General features: G+C 43.4%; 1 protein-coding gene across 2 annotated transcripts in view; it reads left to right on the forward strand.

Annotated features, from left to right (window-relative positions):
* Window positions 1-24,432, forward strand: part of SH3KBP1 (SH3 domain containing kinase binding protein 1) — a 409,330-nt gene that overhangs the window by 44,863 nt on the left and 340,035 nt on the right. The gene's annotated exons all lie outside the window — the stretch shown is intronic.

Genomic DNA, 24,432 nt, shown 5'->3' on the forward strand with positions numbered 1-24,432 from the left:
TATGTTGTACCCAAATCCCTCTCCCTTAGCTATGCATACCCTCGTCCCACCTGGTTCCTCTCCGTAAATGTTAATACGTGAACCTCACCTTATCCTTAGATACACTGCCACGAAATCTGTATATTTGGATATTTCCCTTCGATGATAAATTGTTAGCCTTTTTTTTAAAAAAAAATTCTTTATTCATTTTCAAACTTTCATCAAGTGTACAGGCATTAAATAAACAACATTAAAGTACAACACTTGCAACTCTTATTACTGTATCTTATAATATGTATAATTACCGTATTTTCACGCATATAACGCGCGCGTTATACATGATTTTACAAACCGTGCATAACCTTGCACGTTATGCACGTTATATGCGTGAGCGCGTTGTACAAAATTTTTTTTTACATAGTTCCCCACCCCCGACGTCCGATTCACCCCCCCCCCGCAGGACCGCTCGCACCCCCACAGCCTCCCGACCCCCCTTCCATCATGTAGACGCTCCTACCGGTGTCCTGCTGCTTCCTCTTGGCGGTCCCGGCCCTTCTGTGAGCCCTGCGCCTGCGCTGCTTCCTCTTCCGGCGGTCCCGCCCTTTCTCTGACGGGAGAGTCGGGGCAGCATGCGCGGTATACGGGTGTGCGTGGTGTACAAAATTTTTTTTACATATATTTTGGTTTCCTGCGCGCTATACCCGTGTGCACGTTTTACACGGTTGCTCGTTATCTACGTGAAAATACGGTAGCCCTCATCCCACCCCCATACCCATTATTCTTTTCTGAGATAAACAATAAAATGTGACCCTCCCCCCTCCCAGCATTAGATGGTGTATCTCTCAATAGAAAAAAAAAAAAATGGCATTTAATCATTACAATAATTCGTTAATGGCTCCCAAATTTTAATAAAATTCTTATAATTACCATGTAGTATAGCTAATGATCTTTCCATTTTATATATGTGACAAAGTGAATTCCACCAAAACTTATAACTTAGTCTACTATGATCTTTCCAATTCCTAGTAATATGTTGAATGGCGACTCCTGTCATTATCAATAAAAGTTTATTGTTATTCGCTGATATCTGGCTCTTTTTTTCTCATCGACATTCCAATTTAGATTTAGATGATAAATCGTCAGCCTTAATATTGTACCTAAGCACTCTCTGCTTTTATGACTTCCCTTCTCTTTTATTACCCCACTCTCTGAATCTGTTTGTTCTACTGGTAACCCATTCTCAGAAACTGTGCTTGTTCTACTGTTATCTGCCCTGAGCTTTCTGGGAGGACTGGGAATAAATTCATAACCCCTTGGATGTGGTCATGAAGGGTAACAGTTTGTGGCCAGAGAGAGCTCTGATTAGGGTTACCGTACATCTGGGAAAACCCGGACATGTCCTCTTTTTAGAGGACTGTCTGGGCGCCCGGAGAGATTTCCCGAAACCCGGAAGTTTGTCCGGGTTTTGTGCTCGGAGGCCGCGTCTGGAAGCCTTTGCGCATTCATGGGCGTCACCGTGATGATGTCATACGCACATGCGTGTGACATCGTTGCGTCAATGTCCGCACAGGTGCGAAGGCTTCCAAATGCGGCCTTCGAGCTCAGGGAGGTTCACTGGAGGGGGGGGCAGGGCTGGGGGAGGAACGGGGCAGAGCCATGGAGCAGAAAGAGGCAAGGCCAGGCGTTCTCTTTTTTTTTTTTTTCAAAGAGGAAATCTGGCCCCCCTGGCTCTGATGCCTTAGCCCCTGACTCAGGACTGACATTGCAATGATCAGATGAGGTATGTTGGGGGGGAGGGTAGGAGAAGAGACGTAAAATAAGTGAAATCCCTGCAACAGCAACAGATGAAGGCTCATAGCATGAGATTCTGGGTCAGCTTCTTAGTGAGCTGGAAGTATAAAAAAGCAGTAAGGAGCTATTGGGTGGAAAAATAAAATATTCTGGTTTGAAAAAGTTTCAAAATGGCTTTTTAGTTTAAACGGATATATTTTGCTGAAATTGTGTTCTTTTGCTTAAATGCATACATCTGGCTGTCTTTACTCTTTGCAAAGCAGTCTCGGGGGATAATTCTAAATCTTCTGCAAAATTGTAGTGCAAAAAAAAAAAAAAAAGAGCATACATTAACCAGAGAGATGCGTAAGCTTTGGGGTTTGCTTTAAACTGTCCTGCATTGTTGTGGATTTGATATGCCAGACCAGGACTTGGAAGGGAGCAGGCTTCTGAGACAGGAGAGCTCTGCAGGTGGGAACTGAAACCTAGATAGGGCAGGAAGCTGTGGTCATGCAGAGAGGAAGCCCATCGTGTGCAGTCGCCCGTTTTGCTTTACAAATCAGTCTGCAGCCAGCTGTAACTTTTTTAAAAAAAAAAATTTTTTTTGCAGTGTGGTTTTCTTGTATCTTCTTTCAGTTTGACTTTGTTTTTCCCCCCCTACATCTACTTTGCAGAACACTGCTCATGGTAAAGGTTGACTATCGGGGTCCATCGAGTCTTCACAGCAAGGTGGCTCGACGCATACCTGCCGCTCTGTTTTAATAAATTAAAATGGATGCATAGGTAGGGTTATCGGATTTTACTTTAGCAAAATCCGGAGCCCCGGCCTCTAGACCCTCCACCAGGTCCACCCAGTTCCATCCATCCCCATCCCGTTACATCCCAGTCCTGCCACAATCCCACCCCACCCCCACCCCCGCTGCCGGCTCTCGTCGGGCAGAAGGAAGCTTTTCAAAACCTGGACAAAGTGCTGGGTTTTGGAGCACATGTCCAGGGTAATCCAGACATCTGGTAACCCTATGTATAGGTATTCAGTACCAAACTCCCCTGCAGAAAACATTAAGCAGAATAATATAGAGCACTTCAACACATATTCATTCCTACTCAGTTGTCTTTCGTGGAAATTAAAAAGCTCAAAAAAAAAAAAAAAAAAAGGGGGGGAAGGGACACAGGTATAAACAAAACACTTTTATTTAAAATGTCAAACAAATTTCAATTAAAATCACACAGATATATAAATAAATAAAATGTGGCAGGCATATCCAAGTCCTTTGTAATAAAACATATACTGGAGTTCGTGTTTGTCCTAACCAATGTGCCAGGCGGCAGGAACCTTATGGCAAGGCTACTTTTTACACCCCTGTAGAAGGCCGTTGTGGCTGGAACTCGTTGGGGTCCAGTATATGTTTTATTACAAAGGATTTTATGTGCCTGCCACATTTTGTTTATTTATATATCTGTGTGATTTTAATTGAAATTTGCTTGACGTTTTTTTTTTTTTTTTTTTTAAATTAATTTTTTAATTTTATTTATTTATCGATTTTAAATTACAATCAAGTTAACACTTGTACAGAAAGATAATGTTAAGCCACAAATAAAGTACAATTATGTCCTACTAATCCACTATTCCAAGAGAACTTAATATAGCTTAACTTTAACTCAAGTCCTCAATATTAGAACCAAGATGTAGAAATCGGCGAAGTAATAACAAAGAAGTAAAAGTAAAGATAAAATAAAGGTTATTGGCTGAGGCAGGAAATCAAAATCTATGAGTGCTTCATATATCCTCTCCTGACACGAAGGTTATCAGTTGACTAGGATAAAATAAAACATATTTTTGCGATTGATACACTATCGCACATTTACATGGATGACGAAGAAAATAAGTCGCCCCCAAGGGCAATAACTCCCGGCTTTAACAACAAGAATTCACGTCGACGTTTTTGTGTATCTCGTGACAAATCAGGATACATTTGTATTTTATACCCTAGAAAGTCCTTCTGTTTATTCTTAAAGAAAAGTCTCAATAGCCAGTTCTTATCTGGTGTTAGGGCAACTGTTAAGGGAAAATTTGCTTGACATTTTAAATAAACGTATTTGTTTTACGCAGTGGTTTGACCTATGTCCGTTCCCCACTTTTTTTGTTCCTATAGTTCGCCTGTGGGGTTGCTTTTTTCCTTTGTATTGTGTGATAAATTAATAAGCTCAACCAGAGGGAAGGAAAAGCCTCAGATTTTTAACGGGAATTATATAGAGAGATTCTACGAACTCCCTAGCTCAGTCACTGGCATAAAAACCCTACCCTTTGGCGCTGAAAAAACTGTGTGATTGCAAATATATTTCTAAAACAGTATAAATATCTTTTCAGTTAAACAATCGCCTTGTTGCAAATTTAAAAAACATCATGGCTTGTACCCTTACCTTTCTGGCATTTGTTATTTACGTGTTCCTATTTACACTTTAGAAGACGGCTAAAAACCTTTCTTTTCTACAGGACAAAAGCGAAAAGCGTATGTGAGTTTTAGGGTAGGAGCACTATCAGGTCCTGGACCTGAGGGGCCGCCGCGTGAGCGGACTGCCGGGCACGATGGACCTCCGGTCTGACCCGACAGAGTCAAGTCTTATGTTCTTATGTTCTCCAAGTTTATAGTCAATTAAATTTCCATCTAGACGCGCTCATCTTACTATGCTCACTTAATAACTTTTGTAAACCGCATTGAACTTTAGATTATGCAGTCTAGAAATCTGATTTTATGTTGTTTTATTGTGAAAGTATCAAAATAATTTTTTTTTTTTCCAATCCATCATATAGAAGTTTTAAAATGTTCCCTTTGGCCATCAGACATCCATCAAACACTCTATTTCAAAAATACTTTTATACTTGCTGTGATTCCTCTAAACTTTTCACCTACAGCTTCCCAATAAGTCTTTACAGGCATTCTGCTCTCCAGTTACAACTTCTAGTCATTGAGTTTTGCTTTGTCTTCAATGGTGTCAAATCGCTTTCCTTTCAGCGTGCATTTAAGCTTAGAAACCAAGAAGGAAGTCAGCAGGGTCCAAGTCAAGAGAGTAAAGTGGCTGTCGTCACGTTTTTTTTTTTTTGTGTGTGTAAAATTCGCTAATTTTGTCGGATGAAAAGTTTGCAAGTCGCAGATCGGAGGAAGCGTCACCAAGCTTTTTTCATCTTTACGCATCTAGATGGGCTCTGCTTCTGCCACAAATTGAGACCAGTCTTCCTGAGGCAATTGCCTGTAACCCGAAAGAGTGGCATCTTTTCGTTGACAGCTTATCCAGGAGCATCAGAGCTGTGCTGCTACATAACGGGAACAAGTACAAGTCTCTTCCTTGTCTCACTCAGTGCACCTCAAAGAGGATTGTAACAGCAACAAGGCCTTACTAGGTATTTTGAAGTATGACGAGTACGGCTGGGAAGTCAGTGGAGACTTCAAAATGGTGGCTTTACTAATAGGTCTCCAAGGTGGTTTTACGAAGTTTCCCTGCTACTTTCTCTGCTTTTGGGACAGCAGGGTCACAAAAGTGCACTATCAAAATGGTACTGGCCACAGTAGACTGAATTCTCTGTGGGGAGAAATGTCAAATGGTGGACCCCGGAAGGTGCTGATGCCACCACTGCACCTCACATTGGGCCTAATGAAACAATTTTTCAGCACTCTTAGGTAAGAAGTCGGCAGCCTTTCAAGTTCTTCCAAGACATCTTCACTAATCTGTCTGAGGTAAAGATCAAAGTTCTTTTGGAGGAAGCGTGGAGACTTCCTGAAGTTGCATGTAACACTGCTGTTAACGTCCACTCCCTCGGTACCAGCCCAATCTCAGCATAGCACATTGAGGCCACAGGATACCAGATCTCCATCGAGGCATTGATCGACGAGTGTGCATTGACGCTCTTCATCAAGACATTGATCTCCTGCCTCTGAGCATCGCTCTAGATGCATCTATCCCATGCTTATGGGAGTAAGAGACCTTCCCATTGCTCTTCTTCCTTCTCATCAGATTGGAACTGAAGACATTGTGGAGCATTTTCTCGCCAATCTCACCAATCTCCTCCTCATGCATCATCTTTCAGAGAATCTCCTGCGGTTTGGGCAGTTGATTCTGACCTGTCTCAGCACCCTACTGATTCTGAGTGTGAGGCCACTTTGTCTGCTCCAGAATCCTATTGAATACCTTCGGATCCTTCTCCTCCTCCCCCAATAAGGAGGTCTCCTCTGGAAGGACTCTCTTTTCACTAAATATGTGAGACAGTTGGGACAGGTTCTGCCGATCAAGCTAGAGGCAGCCACTGAGCCCAGGGCAGAGTTGTTAGATGCTTTAGACTACGATGATCCACCTAAGGAACTTCTCTATGTAAAGGTGCATGTGTCTGCTCTCGTCGCTATCTTGGTCTACCTGAGGTATTTGAGCCTTTATTTACAACTGCCCAGGTTTTCTTCTATCTCACTTAATCCCTCTGTTGCAGTGACAGTTTTCGAATGTTGGGGAGGGGGGGGGGAGGAGGGGGTACATACCCTATAGCTCTAACCCCTATATCCTGCCACTAGTTGTCACTTCTGCCCAACATCTAGAATATTCTTCTGGGAGCTGTGAATGCTGCCTCTTCATTTAGAGAATGACATAGGGATATAATTTGTCCCTGTCTCCGCGGATAACTGCGTGAAACCATCCGATATCATTTTTTAGTATCTATCTCATCCTCAGTCCTTCTACACCTGTATGCTTCAATGCAAGGCTTGAGGGAGACGGGGGACAAATTCTGTCCCTTTGTCATTTGTCCGCAGCATTTGAAGTCCCAGCTGAATTGGGGAGCAGAAGACATGATTTGGGAATTGAGCCCAGGTCCTGCAGGACCACAGAGACCACTTTATAGGGGACACTCGAAGTCGCAGGAAGATACTTTTTAAAACCAAACAGGAGGAAATATATTTTCACTCAAAGAATAATTAAGCTCTGGAACACCTTGCCAGAGGATGTGATGAGCGTTTAACGTAGATGGTTTTAAAAAAGATTTAGACAAGTTCCTGGTGTAAAAGTCCATAGTCTGCTATTGAGACAGACATGGGGGAAGCCACTGTTTGCCCTGGATTGGTAGCATGGAACGTTGGACTAGATGGGATATTGGGCTAGATGGATCATTGGTCTGACCCAGTAAGACTGTTCTTATGAATGGACCCATAATTACACCCCTGAAGAGGATGGCTTTTCTGAGGTTGGGACCAGAGAAATCTTGTCCCCCACACTCCTGCAGGCCTGGTCCAATATCAAAACTGCAGGTTTAGATGCAGGCAGTGACGTAGTAAAGGGGGGGCAGACCTCCCCAGGTGCTGTCTTGGTGGGGGCACCAGCACTTCTCCACCCCCCCACCCCCAACACCACACTCACTCTCTCCCTTCCCTGCCCCCCATACCTCTTTAAAATCTTAACCAGCGCGAGCAACTACTCTGGCCTGCTTCCCGTACCGGTCTGGCTCCCTCCGATATCCCTTCTGGGTCTCGGGGACAGGAAATGATGTCAGAGGGAAAGCCGGTGCGAGCAGCGTGCTGGTGAAGATGCAACACAATACAACGGGGCAACGTTGAACTCTTGGTGGCGAGGCAAATATTCATCGCCAGATTCCATTTATGACACTCAAAATCGGGCGCCAAAGATAGAAGATGTGCACACAAATTAATTGGTTTACAAGCCAATTAACTGCAATAAAAGGACTGTTAATTGCTGCAGTGAACTGGTCTTATTAAAAACGTGCACACGCGTCTTCCTGCCTGCTGTTCTACATCCGCACAAGCCTAAAATTCCCCCTAATGCACAACTCAAAGGAAGCACGAGTAGAGGTGGGCCGATATAGAATAGCACTATTTCCACATCCAAATGACAAGAGCCGGGCACCGACATTTACACCAGGTTCCGGTTGGCATAAATACTGGTGCCAAAATATGAGCATGGAAACGGGCTGTAAGCGCTAGTCTATAAAAAATCACTCGACTCAGAGCATCCTTTTAAAGCAGTGCATTGCAAACCGTGTGCCGCAGCACGCTAGTGCGCCTTCTGAGATTTTGGGTGTGCCGCGGCGCACTGGGAAGGGGGAGAGGCGCCGTCTGACTCCTCTCAGGCCCTCTTCCCTGCTGGCACCCCTTTCTGGCGTCTCATGTATCGCGCAAATTTGTGTCAACACTCGTAGGACCCCTGAGGGCTCCTTTTACTAAAGTGCGCTACCATTGAGCTGGCGTTAGTTTTTACGCGCAGCGTAGGGGGTTAGCGCGCGCTAAAAACGCTAGCGCACCTTAGTCAAAGAGGGGGTAGACGTCGCTGAAACACAGACTATGTAAGGTCCAAGCCTCACTCTGTGAGCTTTAAATATCATTGACGCCTTTATGTTGCACCCGATTTTTAATTCACAGGCTGTTTTACTTGGACATTCGAATAAACATACACTTCCTGGATCCCCAGAGACTTGTGTTCCTTCTTGTGCTTTCGGAATTTCGATTAATGGCACGCAGGACATACGGTTGCTGACGTGATCTGTCGGTTAACTGAAGGCAGGAAGTCTCCTTTTAAAAACGGTGCCAGCACCTTAGGGGGGGTTTTCTAATCTGATACCAACATAATTTTTTTTTTTTTTTACAGCAGCCACAAACGCTCAGCATTTTACCAGCACCTGCTCGGCGACTCATTCTATCAAGTGAATCTGTCAGCGCAACACTGATGGTGCTTCTATATTAGACTTCATTGTTTCTTTGTCTTTTAGGAATGATGCATTTGTTCCAGTCGGTATCTCTATGCTTCAGTGATTGCAGCAATTACGGATCGTATGCAAAATAGGCTGCACAGCCTAAGCGATCATTTGCAGGCGCGAGGTTAATTGAATTTTTATGGCACACGCTTCGCTTGTATATTGGCTATAATTTGGAAATTAGAAGTTTAAATCTATTCAGATACTTTTCAGCGCAATCTTTCAGCGTAATGTTTAGACAATTATAATTGTGTAATTGAACAATAGAGGTAACACACAAAGGCACTCCCTAGTAAGATTCCTCTGTTCTGGTAATCAGCCCAAACTTATATGGTACAAAAAAATACGACCGAGTATCACTATGACAAGAATTTTTATTTTTTTTTTTTTAGTGAAAATGGAATGTGCTTTCAATTTGTTTTATCAATAATTCTTGCATTCAAAATACTTGAGAGGACTCATTGGAAGCTGTGGCTCACCTCTGTGAAATATCCTGTTTTATGCTAGGAGTGGCCTCGGCACCCTGAGATTGTGAGTTCAACTCCCACTGCAGCTCCTTGTGACTCTGGGCAAATCACTTCATTGTCCAAAGTACAAAATAAGTACCTGTTTAAAAAATGCAAACTACTTTGATTGTAATCACACAAAAAAGGCAGTAGATCAAGGGCTAGATTCACTAACCTGCCCGATCGTTCCCGATCCGTGGCCGATCTGCAGCAGGCCGACTGATCCACAACGGGTCAGCATGCAAATGGGGCGATCGGAGGAACGCCCCCCCCTCTCAGTGACCACAAGGATCACTATTGAGTGATCCTGAAGTATGCGCAGACCATCTTCTTTGCCTGTAGATGGTCTGCGCATGCTGTCCGCGCTGGAAACTTTTATTTATTTTTTTTTTTTAACTGCCTTCTGTCTTAAAAATGTGTTGCCACATTTCCCATGCTTTCAGGAAACGGCTGCCAAAAATTTAGGCTCCGGTGGGGGTGTTTGCATTTGTGAAAGAGCTGTGACTGGACTGCTTTTTATTTTTCACGAGCCTGTGGTTAAAACCATGGGTTCGCACTACAGGGAAGGGCAGAGAATTGAGGCAGAGAAGAGAGTTGGGGCAAGAGAGAGAGAGTTGGGGCGGCCAGCAAGAGTCGGGGCAGAGAGTGCGGGGTGGCAAGAAGGAAAATCGCGGCAGGGAGCAGAGGTTTTTTGTCGGCAAAGCAGAAGAATTTGAGCAGAGAGCTTTTTTATTATTGCAGGGAGCAGAGAGCTTTATTAATATTGTCGGCAGAAAGCAGGAGATGCTTTACTTGGGGCAGAGAGCAGGGCTGTTGAAAGTTGGCTGCGATTTCAGGGCGGAAATTTTGCAGGAGAGTCGGCAGGGATGTGTGCGACTGGTCCTCAGCAGTGGCTTGTTTTGGGTTCGGCCAGCCTAGTCGGTGTTCCTCTTTTTTTTTTTTTTTTTTTTTTTTTTTTTAGTGAATCGCTGCCTGCCTACATTTGCATGCCGTTCCCCTCATTTGCATGCGTGGATCAGATCGGTTGCGGGAGGAAGGTTAGGAACTCATCGGAGGTCGCAAAGGGTTCGCTAAGTGGTCCGGACTTGATCGGTGGGCTTAGTGAATCTAGCCCCAAGTTCTTTACCATTTACAATCAAGCTGATGTGACATCATTGATGAGGTTGACTCTCATTGCTGGAATGAGGTATTGTGACATCACAATCTCAGCTCTGGTTACCAGAAACTGAAACTCTACACACTACGGGGGGGGGGGGGGGGAAGTTAGCAACATAGGCCACTGGGAGTGGAAAGGTGGTCCAGTGGTTAAAGCAGCTGCCTAAGGCTGTGAGTTCAATTCTCACTGCAGCTCCTTGTGACTCTGGGCAAGTCACTTAATACTTCATTGTTCCGGGTACAAAAGAAGTATTTGTCTAAAATGTGTACAATAAACCACTTTGATTGTGTAAACCAGTGGTTCCCAACCCTGTCCTGGAGGAACACCAGGCCAATCGGGTTTTCAGGCTAGCCCTAATGAATATGCATGAGAGAGATTTGCATATGATGGAAGTGATAGGCATGCAAATTTGCTTCATGCATATTCATTAGGGCTAGCCTGAAAACCCGATTGGCCTGGTGTTCCTCCAGGACAGGGTTGGGAACCACTGGTGTAAACCACACAGAAAAAGCAGTATATCAAGTCCCATCCTCTTTACACCTGGCATTTAATCTTGCTATACATAAAATTTCAAATGTACACTCTTCACACTTTTTACCCCAGATGTGTACTAAGAAAAACCTAGCTAGACTGACCTTAGTTCACAATACCACGGTAAGATTAATTTACGATTTGAGGAAATATGACCCATGTGACACCTTTATTACCATGTCCTCCTTCATGTACGGTGACCAGTGCTGGACGCAGTACTCCAGGTCATGGTACTCTGCCTTCTAGCGACACAGGCAGCGAAAATTGACCCTACCATCTCCAAACTGATGATCAAAACAACAGACATTAAAGTGTTTCGAAAAGAAATCAAACATTTCTATTCAAAAAAACACTTACCTACTTACTAATCTCCTCCCTAATCGCACATGCTTTCTCCCCCGTGAATAACACATTAGTCAACTCCTCGAACCATACCTACCAAAATATATTCAGATTCCTAAATAAGCAACTACCATCTGTATCCAATAAACTTATTCCTTCAATGTTAGGTAATTTTCTTCTGTTACCCGAATATATTATTGTTCTCCACTGTATTCTGTAATTACTTGAATTTTTGCTATGTAATTCTCTCGGAAAAATCCAGATATCTTCTAATTTATAATTCTCTACCTTATGATGTAACTTATATGAATCTTTGTTATGTAATTCTCTCGGAAATGTCCAGATCTCTTCTAATTTGTAATCCGCTTAGAAATGTCCAGATCTCTTCTAATTTGTAATCCGCTTAGAACCGCAAGGCACAGGCGGAATAGAAATCACCAATGTAATGTAATATAATGTACTACTCGAAAGGGTCCAGAGAAGAGCGACTAAAATGGTTAAGGGGCTGGAGGAGTTGCCCTACAGCGAGACATTAGAGAAACTGGGCCTCTTCTCCCTTGAAAAGAGGAGACAGAGGGGACATGATCGAAACATTCAAGATACTGAAGGGAATAGACTTAGTAGATAAGGACAGGTTGTTCACCCTCTCCAAGGTAGAGAGAACGAGAGGGCACTCTCTAAAGTTAAAAGGGGATAGATTCCGTACAAACGTAAGGAAGTTCTTCTTCACCCAGAGAGTGGTGGAAAACTGGAATGCTCTTCCGGAGTCTGTCATAGGGGAAAACACCCTCCAGGGATTCAAGACAAAGTTGGACAAGATCCTGTTCAACTGGAAAGTACGCAGGTGAGGCTGGGCTCATTTAAAGCACTGGTCTTTGACCTAGGGGCCGCTGTGTGAGCAGACTGTTGGGCACGATGGACCACTGTTCTTATGTGAGTTGCATTGGCTTTCCATTGAGGCCTGGGTGATCTTTAAATTTATATTATAAAGTCACCTTTGGAGTTGCTCCGTTATATCTTGCCGACAGATTCCTCATAGTTTCATACAAGAACAGAAGAAAATCTCATACCCTCTTTATATTTCTGACATCTAAGAGTAAGAAATATCACGAGCACACTCTTCCGTCCACTGCTACTTCAATCCAGCTCTTATGAACATTTTAGAAAACTATTGAAAACCTTTCTGTTTTCAAAATTTCTGGCTAATTAGATCCTTTGCATTCTTCACATTATAACATGCATTTTTTTTTTTAAAACATAATTTTTTGTTAACCGCATCGAACTCATGGTTATGTGATCTAAAAAGCCACTGTTATGTTATGCAGCTTTGCTGAATAATGTTGTTATTTATTGATCTGTTTGTGACTGTTTTTAAGATTAAAAAATATTGTAATTATTATGAACCCCCCCCACTGCCTTTTATGCCCATACAGTACTCCCCCAATATTCACAGGGGTTCCGTTCCAGGAACCCCCGCGAATACGTTTTTTAGGCAAGGGAGACGGGAGAGGGCAGCCGGAGCGCTGGCGAGTGAAAGAAATCACTCGCTGTATCCTCCGACTGCCTCTTCCTGTACTATAGTCGGTCCTCACCAATCAGGAGCCGCTTTGACATGCAGTTCCTGATTGGTGAGGCCCGACTTTAGTACAGGAAGAGGCAGACAGAACATACAGCGAGTGATTTCCTTCACTCGCCGGCGCTCCGGCTGCCCTCTCCTGCTGCCCTCTCCTACCTCCCCTTCGCAGTCGTAAAATACCGCGAATGACTGGGACCGCGAATTCGCGGGGGAGCACTGTATTTGCATGTACCAAGTTCTAAAAGAGCTCTCCTTAAAGGGGAAATACCATCTGCTCAATTTTGCATAGTGGGTTTCTAGAAGCCACAGCAGAAATTAAAAACCAGAGTTATATTTATTTTAAGTGATTTGTTTCTAAGCTGTGGTATCTGCATGCTCGCTACCATCTTAAGTTTTTTTTTTTTTTTTTTTCTTTTTGTAGTACTGCACTGATGTATCCCACTCTTTTAGTAAGAACCAACTCTTCCCTCTGTAGTTTGCGAGTTGCTCAGTTCAATCACATTTCCAGGCCTGTTGCACCTCCCCAGCTGATTGTCCTCCGGGTTTCACTTTTAGCTCAGCAGACTGCAGGGTGTCCTCGAACTGCATTGCTGCCAGTGTGGGTGGGGACAGGATGCGTCAATACTGCGTTTTTTTCAATCTTTTGAAAAAGCATTCCCCACTGGCAGGACTGTAGGTGGAGGACTCCCACTCAGAAAAGTACATACAATTCCGATGTATTTTAACCCTTTAATTGGCAGATGTTGAACGAGATGCAACAGTGCCAAGTAACAGGCATTTGGAGATGCAAATCTCCCATAAGAGCAGGATTACCAGATTTTCCTGAAGGAAAATATGGACCCATGGTCACGCCCCCCCCAGGCCCTCCCCATTCTGCCTGTGTCATGCCCTGTTCTGTGCCCCGCCCCCAGAAGGCATCTGCGCATGCGCAGCTGCGATGTAATGATGTCGCACGTGATGTCACAGTGTTGCAGCCGTGCATGCGCAGATACATGCGTGCAGCTGTGCATGCGCCCCTTCCCGACGCGATTTTGACGGGAAGCTTTTCAAAACCCAGACAAAAGTGCCAGGTTTTGAAAAGCCTTCCGGACCCTCTTGAGGTTGTGAGTTCAATCCCAGCCTCTTCCCTGTGAGGTCAAGAGGAAGAGCCAGCGCAGGTGTGAGGATCAGGTTAAGGATAGCCTGTACTCACGGTGGCCAATCGAGGTCACTAGTACCTGGTAAAAACTCAAGGAGTAGCAACATTCCAGAATCCCAAAGAGTAATAAAAGATTCTAGAACTCCAAAGAGTATCAAGATTCCAGGCAGAATCTCAAAGAATAGCAAGATTCCGGAACCCCAAATAGTAGCAACGTTCCATGCTACCAATCCAGGACAAGCAGTGGCTTCTCCCATGTCATTCTCAATAACAGACTATGGACCTTTTCTCCAGGAAATTGTCCAAACCTTTCTTAAAACCGGCTATGCTATCCGTTCCTACCACAACCCAGGGTGGACCTCCCTTCTTACTATACCGCTGATGCCTGGTGCATGTGCAGAAGTGTTTTGCAGTAAACACACCAGGAAGTGAAGCACACAGTGGCATTGTTCTTCTAGGCCTTTAAAAGAAAAGGCTTTTCAAACATTTATTTTTCACTTATATTTAAGCACAGAAAAAGGACGCCAATGTGTGCTTTCACTTTCGGGTTTGCTCTGACTCATGTACATTGGTCTCTCACTACCAACACTTTGGGACTTTCACGGACTTCCTTCTTCTTCCAAGTAAAATAAATCCCAGCAGATTTTAAAGAGAGAATCGTGGAAAATCCTTTCTTCAAACACCCTAATGTCTTCTCCGAGCTGGCGTTATTTTTTTAAGGTGTAGGATAGCCTTGCTTTTGTGTGCTGTTCTCTGAGCATTAGGAAATGGCCTCATTGACATCAATTTGACTACATTTGCATGCTTTTTATGCTAATCTTTGGCACGCGTGTCTCCCACGCTAGATCCCTCTGAGCAATCTGCACTTATAACGCAGGTGCTAGTTCAGCGCTAATCCACCTTTAGCATCCTTGTTTGGTGTGAGCACTGGCACAAGAATTTCCAAGCGATTGTTTTTGGGTAGGTTGGAAAAGTATGCAAATACACTTCTCCCTTGGTTTCAGCATTTGCGGTTTCGATTATTCACGGTTTTTAGCTTGCTCGCTCCTCCCCCCCCCCCAATTACATCAGCTTACATAGAGAAGTCGCTGATTCCAAGCGTTTACAGAGAAAATCGCTGATTCTCAGCACTTTCTTCACCGTGTTTTGCCTCTCCTTCAGGAACAGGCCAGGTCTCCCACCATGTTATTTGCAATTTCACCATATTCACGATGGTTTTTAATAGAAAACAGCAAATAACATATAAAAAAAAAGTTATTCGCGGTTTTTCAGTATTTGCAGTTCTGTTCATCCCCTATCACAGTGAATACGGAGGGAGAAGTGTATTCCTAATTTTGTAATACCAATACATGCATACTTGAAACCAGTTAGACCTCCTATACCTTCTCTGAGGTAGACGTGCCAGCTGACTCTTCATTTTGACTTGGGGTTTGTGTAAGTAATTGTGGCCTGCATCAGGAGTCTGAACAGTTTGAGATGAACAAGTCCAAATAAATGTAGGTGGCAAATAGTATCTTACTATAAGATGTGGTGTCTGTATCTGAATTGCGACACTTACGTTGTTTGAATTTGTTTATCTTGGACTGTTCGGACTCCTGATGCAGAACGTAGGGCCGAAACATGTTTGTGTCGAGTCGTTTTAATGAATCCAGATAATTGTCCTATCATGTCATGATCTAAAATGTACAGTCATGCTTTGCATTCCTATACCCTGTTCAACTTTTATTACATAAACCCTGTTACTTCTTATTATGTATGTAAACTTGTAACCCCTTTCTGAGCTATTCTGGGAGGATGAGATATAAATCCAAACAAATAAATTGAGGGGAAATTGTACTCACCCCTGTGGTTTTAAAAGACGACCTTTAAAATTCAAGATTTTTTTTTTTTTTTTTGCTTGGCAATTGGATCAATCTTGATCTGTAGTGTTCTATGTACAGTATCACTTAACATTCAAAACACTGAGTGGTGCTACTATTTGAATGTGTCTTTTCCTAAAATGGCTGTTCCTGATGAATGCACTGGGAGTCCTTATACATATTTTGCAGAAGGCTCCATGCTGAGTTTAGCCTTTTGTAAAACGCATGCCACTGTTTGGACATCCTGACTTAGGTGCCCTATGCAGAACTGGTGTCTGGGTGGGTGGATGTTTTAAAATCAGGAAGTGTGGCTGATGAATACTTGATTGTTTTTCAGTACAGACTTGCATAATTTAACTGGACTCTTCAGGATCATGTTTACTCGAATATAAACCGAGGCAATCTTTTTTTCCCCCCCTCGAAAAAAGGTTGACTTGAATATAAAAATGGGGGAGAGGGGGATTATAGTCAAGTGCTCTGCCCTGCCCTGCTAGGCTCTGCGCCATGTCCCCCCCCCCTGTCTCCTGATGCCTTGCAGGCCTCCACCATGCCTGCCATAAGTCCTGGTGGTCCAGAAGTTGTCTGGGACAGGAGGGATCCCTCCTGCCTCCTATCCCAGCCAAATTTAACAACTCTCACCTCTCTTCAACCTCCTTTAAAATCCCTGGTGGTTCAACGGTGAACCAAGGCAGGAGCGATCTTCCCACGCTCATGCCCCTTGCAGCGCCACCATTTGAATGGCTTCCCTGAGTACTCATGGCAACCTTGAGAGACTGCGGGAACTTATGGCAGCCATTTGGATAGCGGCTCTGCATGGGGCAGGAGCTTAGAAAGATTGTTCCTGCCCCGGTTCACTGCTGGATAATCAGGGATTTTAAAGGTTCGCTTTTTACTAATCGGGAGGTGGTGAGCGTCAGCCAGGACAGGAGGCGGGAGAGATCCCTCCTGTTCCGGCCCACTGCTGGACCACCAGTTCTAATGGCAGGCCTGCTGGAGGTTTGCAACAGATCTGGGGGGGGGAGGGGGCGGGTGGGTGCTGACCCAAATATAAACAGAGACCCCCCATTTTTGAACCTTTTTTTTTTTTTTTTGCTCCAAAAATCTCAGTTTATATTCGAGTATATACGGTAATTGTTTTATAATTTAATCTGATGATACAAAAGGAAACATCACTGTAAATCAAATTTTGGGGGGCTCTTGTCATCTTTATGAAAACAGTTTAGATAATGTACACTGGATTTTACTAAACGGCACTAGAGGTTTTTAGCGTGGGCCGTCGAGGTAAACGCTCCAATGCTCATAGGCATTCTTTGAGCATCCGAGCATTTACCTCACCGGCGTGCACTGAAAAACCTCTAGCTCCGTTTAGCAAAAGGAGCTCATAATGTGGAACTGTGGTTTAACTCTTCAAACACTAAAGGCTCCTTTTACTAAGCCGCGTTAGGGCTTTAATGCGTGGAATAGCGTGCGCTAAATTGCCGCCCGTGCTATTCCATTGAGCTGGCGTTAGTTCTAGCCGCATAGCGCGGGTTAAAATGCTGCGTGCGCTAAAACCACTAACGGGGCTTAGTAAAAGGAGCCCTAAGGGCCTGTTTTACAAAGCCGTGCTAATGGTCCCAAAGCCCATAGAGATTTAAAGGGCTTCGGGGCTGTTGCCGCGCAGCTTTGTAAAAGAGGCGGTAAAACAAGAGGATGATCCATGAAAATAGCCAGCAGGCAGAAAACAGAGAGAAAATATTCTGTCACACAGAGCATAATTCAGTTGTGCTATCTGTTACCTATCAACGAAGATAATATGCAGCAGGAATCAAAAATGGTTTGGTAGACTTAATCCTGGAAATGACAAATAAATCTGCTGAGTACTTATAACCTTGCCGATCAGAGACGGCATCCTGGCCTCAATGGACTCTTGATTTGTCATGGGCTCACCTTACACATTCCTATGACAGAATTGCAGCTATTTGCATATGTTCCCCATTCAACCATTCCAAGCATGACCAATGAAATCTGTTTACATGGACAGAGCCAGACCAGGCTAAATGCACATAGACAGGGAGCAAAAAAAAGTAATGTTTGTCAGTTAGTAACTAATAAGGGGAGGGTGAAGGTTTTTGGCCGTGGCAGGGGGATTCAAAGAGAATGCAATGTAAGCATGGACATGTCAAATAATGAGGCCTAAGGTAAGGCTCTGGATACCTCAGAGAGGCCAGTTCATAGCTATGTGGACCCAGTTTCTACTGAGAAGGCAGTTTGTACCATTCTGCATCCACAAATGGTTTTTTTGAACTGGAAAATGTTTTAAGAAAAAGCATCCATGGGAATGATTTTTCAACTTTTTTTTTTTTTTTTTTTTTTTGTGCGAGGAACCTTTACATTTTTTCTTCCTCATGTATATTGAACCTTATCTATCGGAACCTTATTATCCTCATGGCTAAATTATATTCTTCTTCCATTCTTAGAATTCTCTGCTTTCTTCCCTCTATCAAGGGTATTCTCCATGTTAAGACTGAAAATGGCAATCAATAGGGAAAAAAATATACACTTCCCCCTCCGTATTCGCGGTTTACATATCTACGGATTCACTTATTCGCAATTTTAAACCTAAAATTCCTTTTTCTTTTTTCAGGCTATTTTAAGCCCTGTAAGCACCCCACCCCCCCTTAAGCCTTTCCTGGTGGTCTAGCGGGTTTTCGGGGCAGGAGCGATCTTCCCGCGCTCCTGCCCCGTGCAGATCGCTCACAGGAAATGGCTCGAGAGACTACGGGAGCTCAAGGCAGCCATTTCCTGTGAGCGATCCACACGGGGCAGGAGCGTGGGAAGATCGCTCCTGCCTGAAAACTCGCTAGACCACCAGGTAAGGCTTAAGGGGGGGCTTTCAGGTCTTAAAATAGCCGGGGGAAGCGGGGGTTAGGGGCAGAACCGGCCCAAATATTATTCGCGGGCCGGCTCTGCCCCTAACCACCGCGAATACGGAGGGGGAAGTGTATAGAAGATGCCCATTGAAAGCAACAGAAGTATGAAATTTATATTTATTTATTTTTAAATTTATAACCCACATTATCCTCAGATGAGTTTCCACCATTTCTTCTTTCCTGTTTGTATTTCTAAATCACTGACATTTTTGGATTTTTAAAAAAAATTTTTATGTGTGTTAAGAGTCAACTTAAGAAGAAGAGAATGGAGTAGCTTGATTAATTCCTGATGTTCTTGATTGAACCAGCTGTAAAGAGACCAGATTTTTACATGTGCCAATTACAGGCAGGACACATGATGGCCTTCACAGCTCTGCTGAAATTTAACTCAGGAAGCTGAGCTGTTGTGGTCGTGAACATTTCCGAGGGTTGTCTGAAGGCTGTAGGAGTTTTGGCCGTTTTCATTGCTTGCTGTGGAACCAGAGAGCGCATTTGCACCAATAAAGTAACTGTTTGGTTGATTGTTTTTGAAATCTCATTTGCCTCTTTTTTTTTTTTTTTTTTGTTTGCTTTGCTGTATGGCAAATTTCTTCTCTCCCTTCGGGTTTGCAGTAGTTTAATAATAATAATAATAATAATTTAATAATAATTTATTTATTATATACCGCCAAAGCCGTAGAAGTTCGAGGCGGATTACAATAAAGAAGGCTGGACAAACAGCGAAAATTGGTACAATCAGCGAAAGAAGATACAATTGAGAGTGCTGGACAATCAGCGCATATAATATAACTAGGTGCTAGAATATGTCTGTCTGTCTTTCTGTCTCTCTCCCTCCCGCTGTGTCTCTTTCTCTCCCTGGCCCCCTTTCTCTGTCTGTCTTTCTGTCCCTCTCCCTGCCACTGTATCTTTCTTCCTTTCTTTCTGTCTCCCTCCCTCCCACTGTCTGTCATTATTTCCCTCCTTTTCCCTGTGCAGCAGCATGTTCACCCCATTTCCCTGTGCAGCAGCAACAGCATTTCCCTCCTCTCCCCCCCCCCAATTTCCTTTGCAGAAGCAGCAGCATTATTTCCCTTCCCCTCCAGGTCCCTGTGAAGCAGTAGCAGCATTTTCCCCCCACCACCCCCCATTCCCTTCTCTCCCCCCCACACTTTCCTTTGCAGAAGGACTAGACAGTCAGCGGATATTGCTACAGTCAGCGAATGGAGATGCAATTAAAGGGAAACAGGATGCAGGTACAATATAATATAGGGGCCTTATGTAAGGGTGAGTAGGGAACGGGGGGCTAAGAGTTCTTGGGAACAAGGGGACGGGCATAGGGGAGTTAGGCTATAAATCGGTTAAATAGGTTAGTTTTTAATAATTTCCTGAAGTTTAGGTAGGATGAGGAGTGCGAGATAATATTGCCCAGCCAATCGCTAAGTTTTTGGAAGGCAAGAATTCTATTCTGGAATCTTTTGTAGTGTTTAAACGACAGGTAACGAGATTATGGATGAGGCGCCGGTAGGGGGCCTTTATAGAATATGGGCCTTGGGAGCTCATTTTCAAAGCACTTAAGACACACAAAGTTTTATTTTATTTTTCTTTCCAGCTTATGATTTATCTTTCATCTTATCTATTGTTTTGCCTTTTGTCTTTGTTTTGTTCTATTTCTATCATTTAAATTTCTCCAGAATTCTACTGTTCAACGGCTCCCCCTTCTGCTTCTATTCCTTTCTCTCCTCTCTTCTACCTTCCAAAGTATTTAGATCAATGCTGTCTTGTTAAAATGTTTATTTTATTTTTATTTTTCCTCTAACTCTACTTTTCACTTCTCTATTACCCTCCAGGTACTTTAGTTAGATTGTGAGCCTTCGGGACAGTAAGGGAATTTTTCAAGTACCTTTCTTATTTCTAATCTTAATGTATATTTTCTGTAAACCGCTTAGAACCTAACGGATGTAGCGGTATATAAGAAATAAATTACATTACATTACATTACATTTTACCATAGGTTTCTATAGTACTTTGTGTGTCTAAGGGCTCCTTTTACAAAGCCACGTGACTTTTAATCACGCGCTAACCCCTGCGCTGGCTGAAAAACTACCGCCTGCTCAAGAGAAGGCGGTAGCGGCTAGCATGGCCGGCGGTTTAGCGCGCCTTTGTAAAAGGAGCCCTAAGTGCTTTGAAAATGAGCCTCCTCGGCATTTAACGTTTTGTCCTTGTGCGATGTAACATGATATATACACATCACCTAGTGGTGAGTCCTTGTCCTGAAACGTGCAATAGTTTGCTCTGTTGCGTTGTTGGCGGCAAGAATGGCAGGGCAGGGTTGCATTGCTCAAAAGATACAATACCTACCTTTCAAACATTTGCGTTTTTATTTAGCCTTGATTTTTTTTTTTTTTTCAACTTCCAACTCTATAAACACGGAAGCTTGCATTTTGTGTCACTTAATTGCAGAATACCCAAGGATAAGGCTTGTAAGACCAACGCTGGTCTCAAGCATCCCCAGTGGACTAGAATTCATTTATAAAATTCTATGCTGTTCTCCCAGAGGAGCTCAGAACAGCTCACATGAATTTATTCAGGTACTCGTTTTGTCCTGGCGGTCTCAATCTATCTAATGTACCTGGAGCAGTGGGATTAAGTGACTTGCCCAGGGTCACAGGGAGCAGCATGGGTTTGAACCCACAACCTCGGGGTAATGAGGCTGTAGCTTTAACCACTGCGCCACACTCTCCCCAGTAAACAATAATTTGGAAAATGAAAAGGGGCTGTTTGGTATTTGCAGGCAGCCAGAAGTACATAGTGTCAGTGTTAAATTAATACCTATAAAAGTTCCATGTTCATTCATTTACAGTCTAGTCCTTCAAGCTGGTAATCATGCATGATGCCTTCTGTCTGAGACCACCCACTACTTTTCAGCTTTGCAATGCAAGATCCGAACATCTTTGCTTCTGACTTAATTTTAATATTTCAAAGTTCTTATAAAAAAATTCCAAGTTCTAACACTGCTAGAATTATTTGTGTAAGTATAGAATTTATTTACTGCCGTTTTGAAGGCGGCATATAGCAAGAAATTCGAGCGGAAAAAAAAATATTCAAATCGTACATATGACATATTACACTACTTACAATGTTGACATAGTGCACCATAAAATATTTTAAAGGACAACTTAGGGTATAAGTGGAAGTTATAACTTCAGGCTTAAAACAAATGGTATCGAACAGATGCTTCATGTAGACCAGTGGTTCCCAAAACTATTCAAGGGAGAACCCCTAGCCAGGTCAGGTTTTCAGGATAACCACCGTGAATATTCATGGGAGAGATTTGCATGGACCTCCTCCACCGAATGCAAATTTATCTTATGAATATTCATTGGGGGATATTCTAAAAACTAGGACAGGTTTAGGAATCATTGACCATAGACAGAAAAAGCAATGCATAAGGCAAACTGTTTTTGTCTCTTCTACTACTTATCACTTATATAGCGCTGAAAGTTTGTACATTTTGACATTTATAGACAGTCCCTGATCGGAAGAGCTTACAATCTAACTTGGGCAAACATGACATAGAGGGTAGGGGATGCAGAATTCCAAGGTGAGAGGAGTTAGGATTCGAAAGCACTCTCAAAGGGGTGGGCTTTTAACTTGGCCTTGAACACTGACAGAGACGGAGCCTGCCATAGGGATTCGGGCAGCTTGTTCTAAGCAAACGGCGCAGCCAGGCAGAAGGGACGGAGTTGGCCGTTGAAGAGAAGGGCACAGATAGGAGGGACTTACTAGTTGAGCAGAGCTCACCAGAGGGGGGGGGGGGTAAGGATCATAGGGAGAGATAAGTGAAGAGAGATAGTGAAGGGGCAGCTGAGTGAATGCATTTGTAGGTCAGCAAGAGATTTGCAAGTACACTTCTCCCTCCGTATTTGCGGTGATAAGGGATTAACAGACCTGCGAAGGACCTTTTCATATGTTATTCGCTGTTTTCTATTAAAAACCATCGTGAATGTGGTGAAACCGCAAATAACACGGTGGGAGAACTGGCCTGTTCCTGAAGGAGAGGCAAAACATGGTGAAGAAAGTGCCGGGAATCGGTGATTTTTCTCTGTAAATGCTTGGAATCAGCGATTTCGCTATGCAAGCTGATGTAATGGGGGGGAGGGGGAGGAGCCAGCATGCAAACTAAAAATCGCAAATAATCGAAACAGCAAAATGCTGAAACCGTGAATACGGAGGGAGAAGTGTAACTTGGTATGCAAGTGTTTTGCAAGACAAGCAAAACATTTTATTAAATTTTAACTTGATATACAAGCAATGCCTTGCAATACAAGTACATACAGTATACACACATCACAACATCAGAACTGAGCTGATGGTTATTCTTTGACACTGCAAGAGTTTAGTGACTGTTCTAAACAAGGAAAGTCTTGCAATACAAGTACATACCATATACACGTGTCGCATTATCACAATTGAGCCGATGGTTCTTCTCTCTGACGCAATACAAGTACGTACAGTATTTTGTATTAAAATTTTTGGGTTGTGGAACGAATCGTCTGAGTTTGCATTATTTCTTATGGGGAAATTCGCTTTGATATATGGGTGTTTTGGATTACAAGCATGTTTTCGGAACGAATTATGCTCGTAAACCAAGGTTTTACTGTGTTTCCTTAATAAACCTGTTTAGCTGTATGCAGCTCTACAAGAAACGGTTTCAGTTCGTATGCAACTTAAGCAGAGCCCAAAATAATAGAGAAGTGGATACTGTGTTGGTAGGTGATAAATTCAGCCTCCTCAATTAAGTTGGCAAGAACTTCACAGCAACTTGCCAATCATGCACAGAGTTTCCAAGTATTTTTTACATGTTATGCCTAATGACGGTTACGGATGCTTGGGCAAGGAGCTATACTGATGATACAGGAGGAGTGCCAGCCAATAGGACCACCTGTTAATCAGTTTCTCTATCTCCGCCTGCTGGTAGATGTGGGCTATCCCATTGGTCTCTGGATTCATCTGCTGCGTCTAAAGGAAAGAAAATTAACAGGTAAGAACATAATTTTTCCATGTCCCATACGTTAAAAATATTGTCTAAGGATCAATCCAAGATGGCTGCCGCTATCTGTTGCTGACAAGACGCTAGAGAGTGTCTTTCCTAACTTACTGAAAAATGCTGAAGAGAAGAGGCAGGAGCGTTGGTGGAGCCTCCCAGCGCTCGAGCCCTGCAGTTCTTACAGTCGACGACATTTTCCGGCGTCTCCAAAGTGAGTCGAACCGTTTGGGGAATCGCCCGTTGGGAGCGCCGGCTGATAGGAGTGTCTCGGCAGATACCCCTGGGCTGGACGTCACGCTGAGCCCCGATGTCAGGATGCCTCCCTTACAGCCACTGCCGCTGGGAGCCAGCTCTCCAAGGGATGAGAGCATGTCCGAAGAGGCAGAGTTTTCATCTCGAGAGGCCAGTGAAGTGGAGGGCTCGCTGCAGGGAACAGCACAAGGGGAACTTCTCCTTGTAAAAGAACCAGCGACCGGGACAACTGTGCTTAAGAGTCTACAAGGCACAGGGGAGGTAAAACACTCAGATGAACTAACTAACAGTGCACAAATACTTTCCTTTGCCCCTATCCGACCTCCAGAGGTTACACTGGAATCTTTATGGGACTTGGTTTCTAGTCTAGGTAATTCTCTCAGTCCTCAGATAAAGAATTTGGAAAAAGAATTAGAATTTCAGAAGGAAGAAATTAAAAATGTGAAACAGGACATTGTAGTCATAAAAACTGAGATACAAGAAGAAAAGAAGGACTTAAAAATGTTTAAGAGCAACCAAGACTTGATTGTGAAAGATAATCTTAATTTGAGAAGAAAATTAGAAGCACCTGAAAAAAAATAGTCGGTTTAACAATTTACGTTTGATTAATTTTCCAAAGGTTGCCTCAATTCCTCCAGGA

This window comes from Geotrypetes seraphini, chromosome 6 (assembly GCF_902459505.1).
Source record: "Geotrypetes seraphini chromosome 6, aGeoSer1.1, whole genome shotgun sequence".
Lineage (NCBI taxonomy): Eukaryota > Metazoa > Chordata > Amphibia > Gymnophiona > Dermophiidae > Geotrypetes > Geotrypetes seraphini.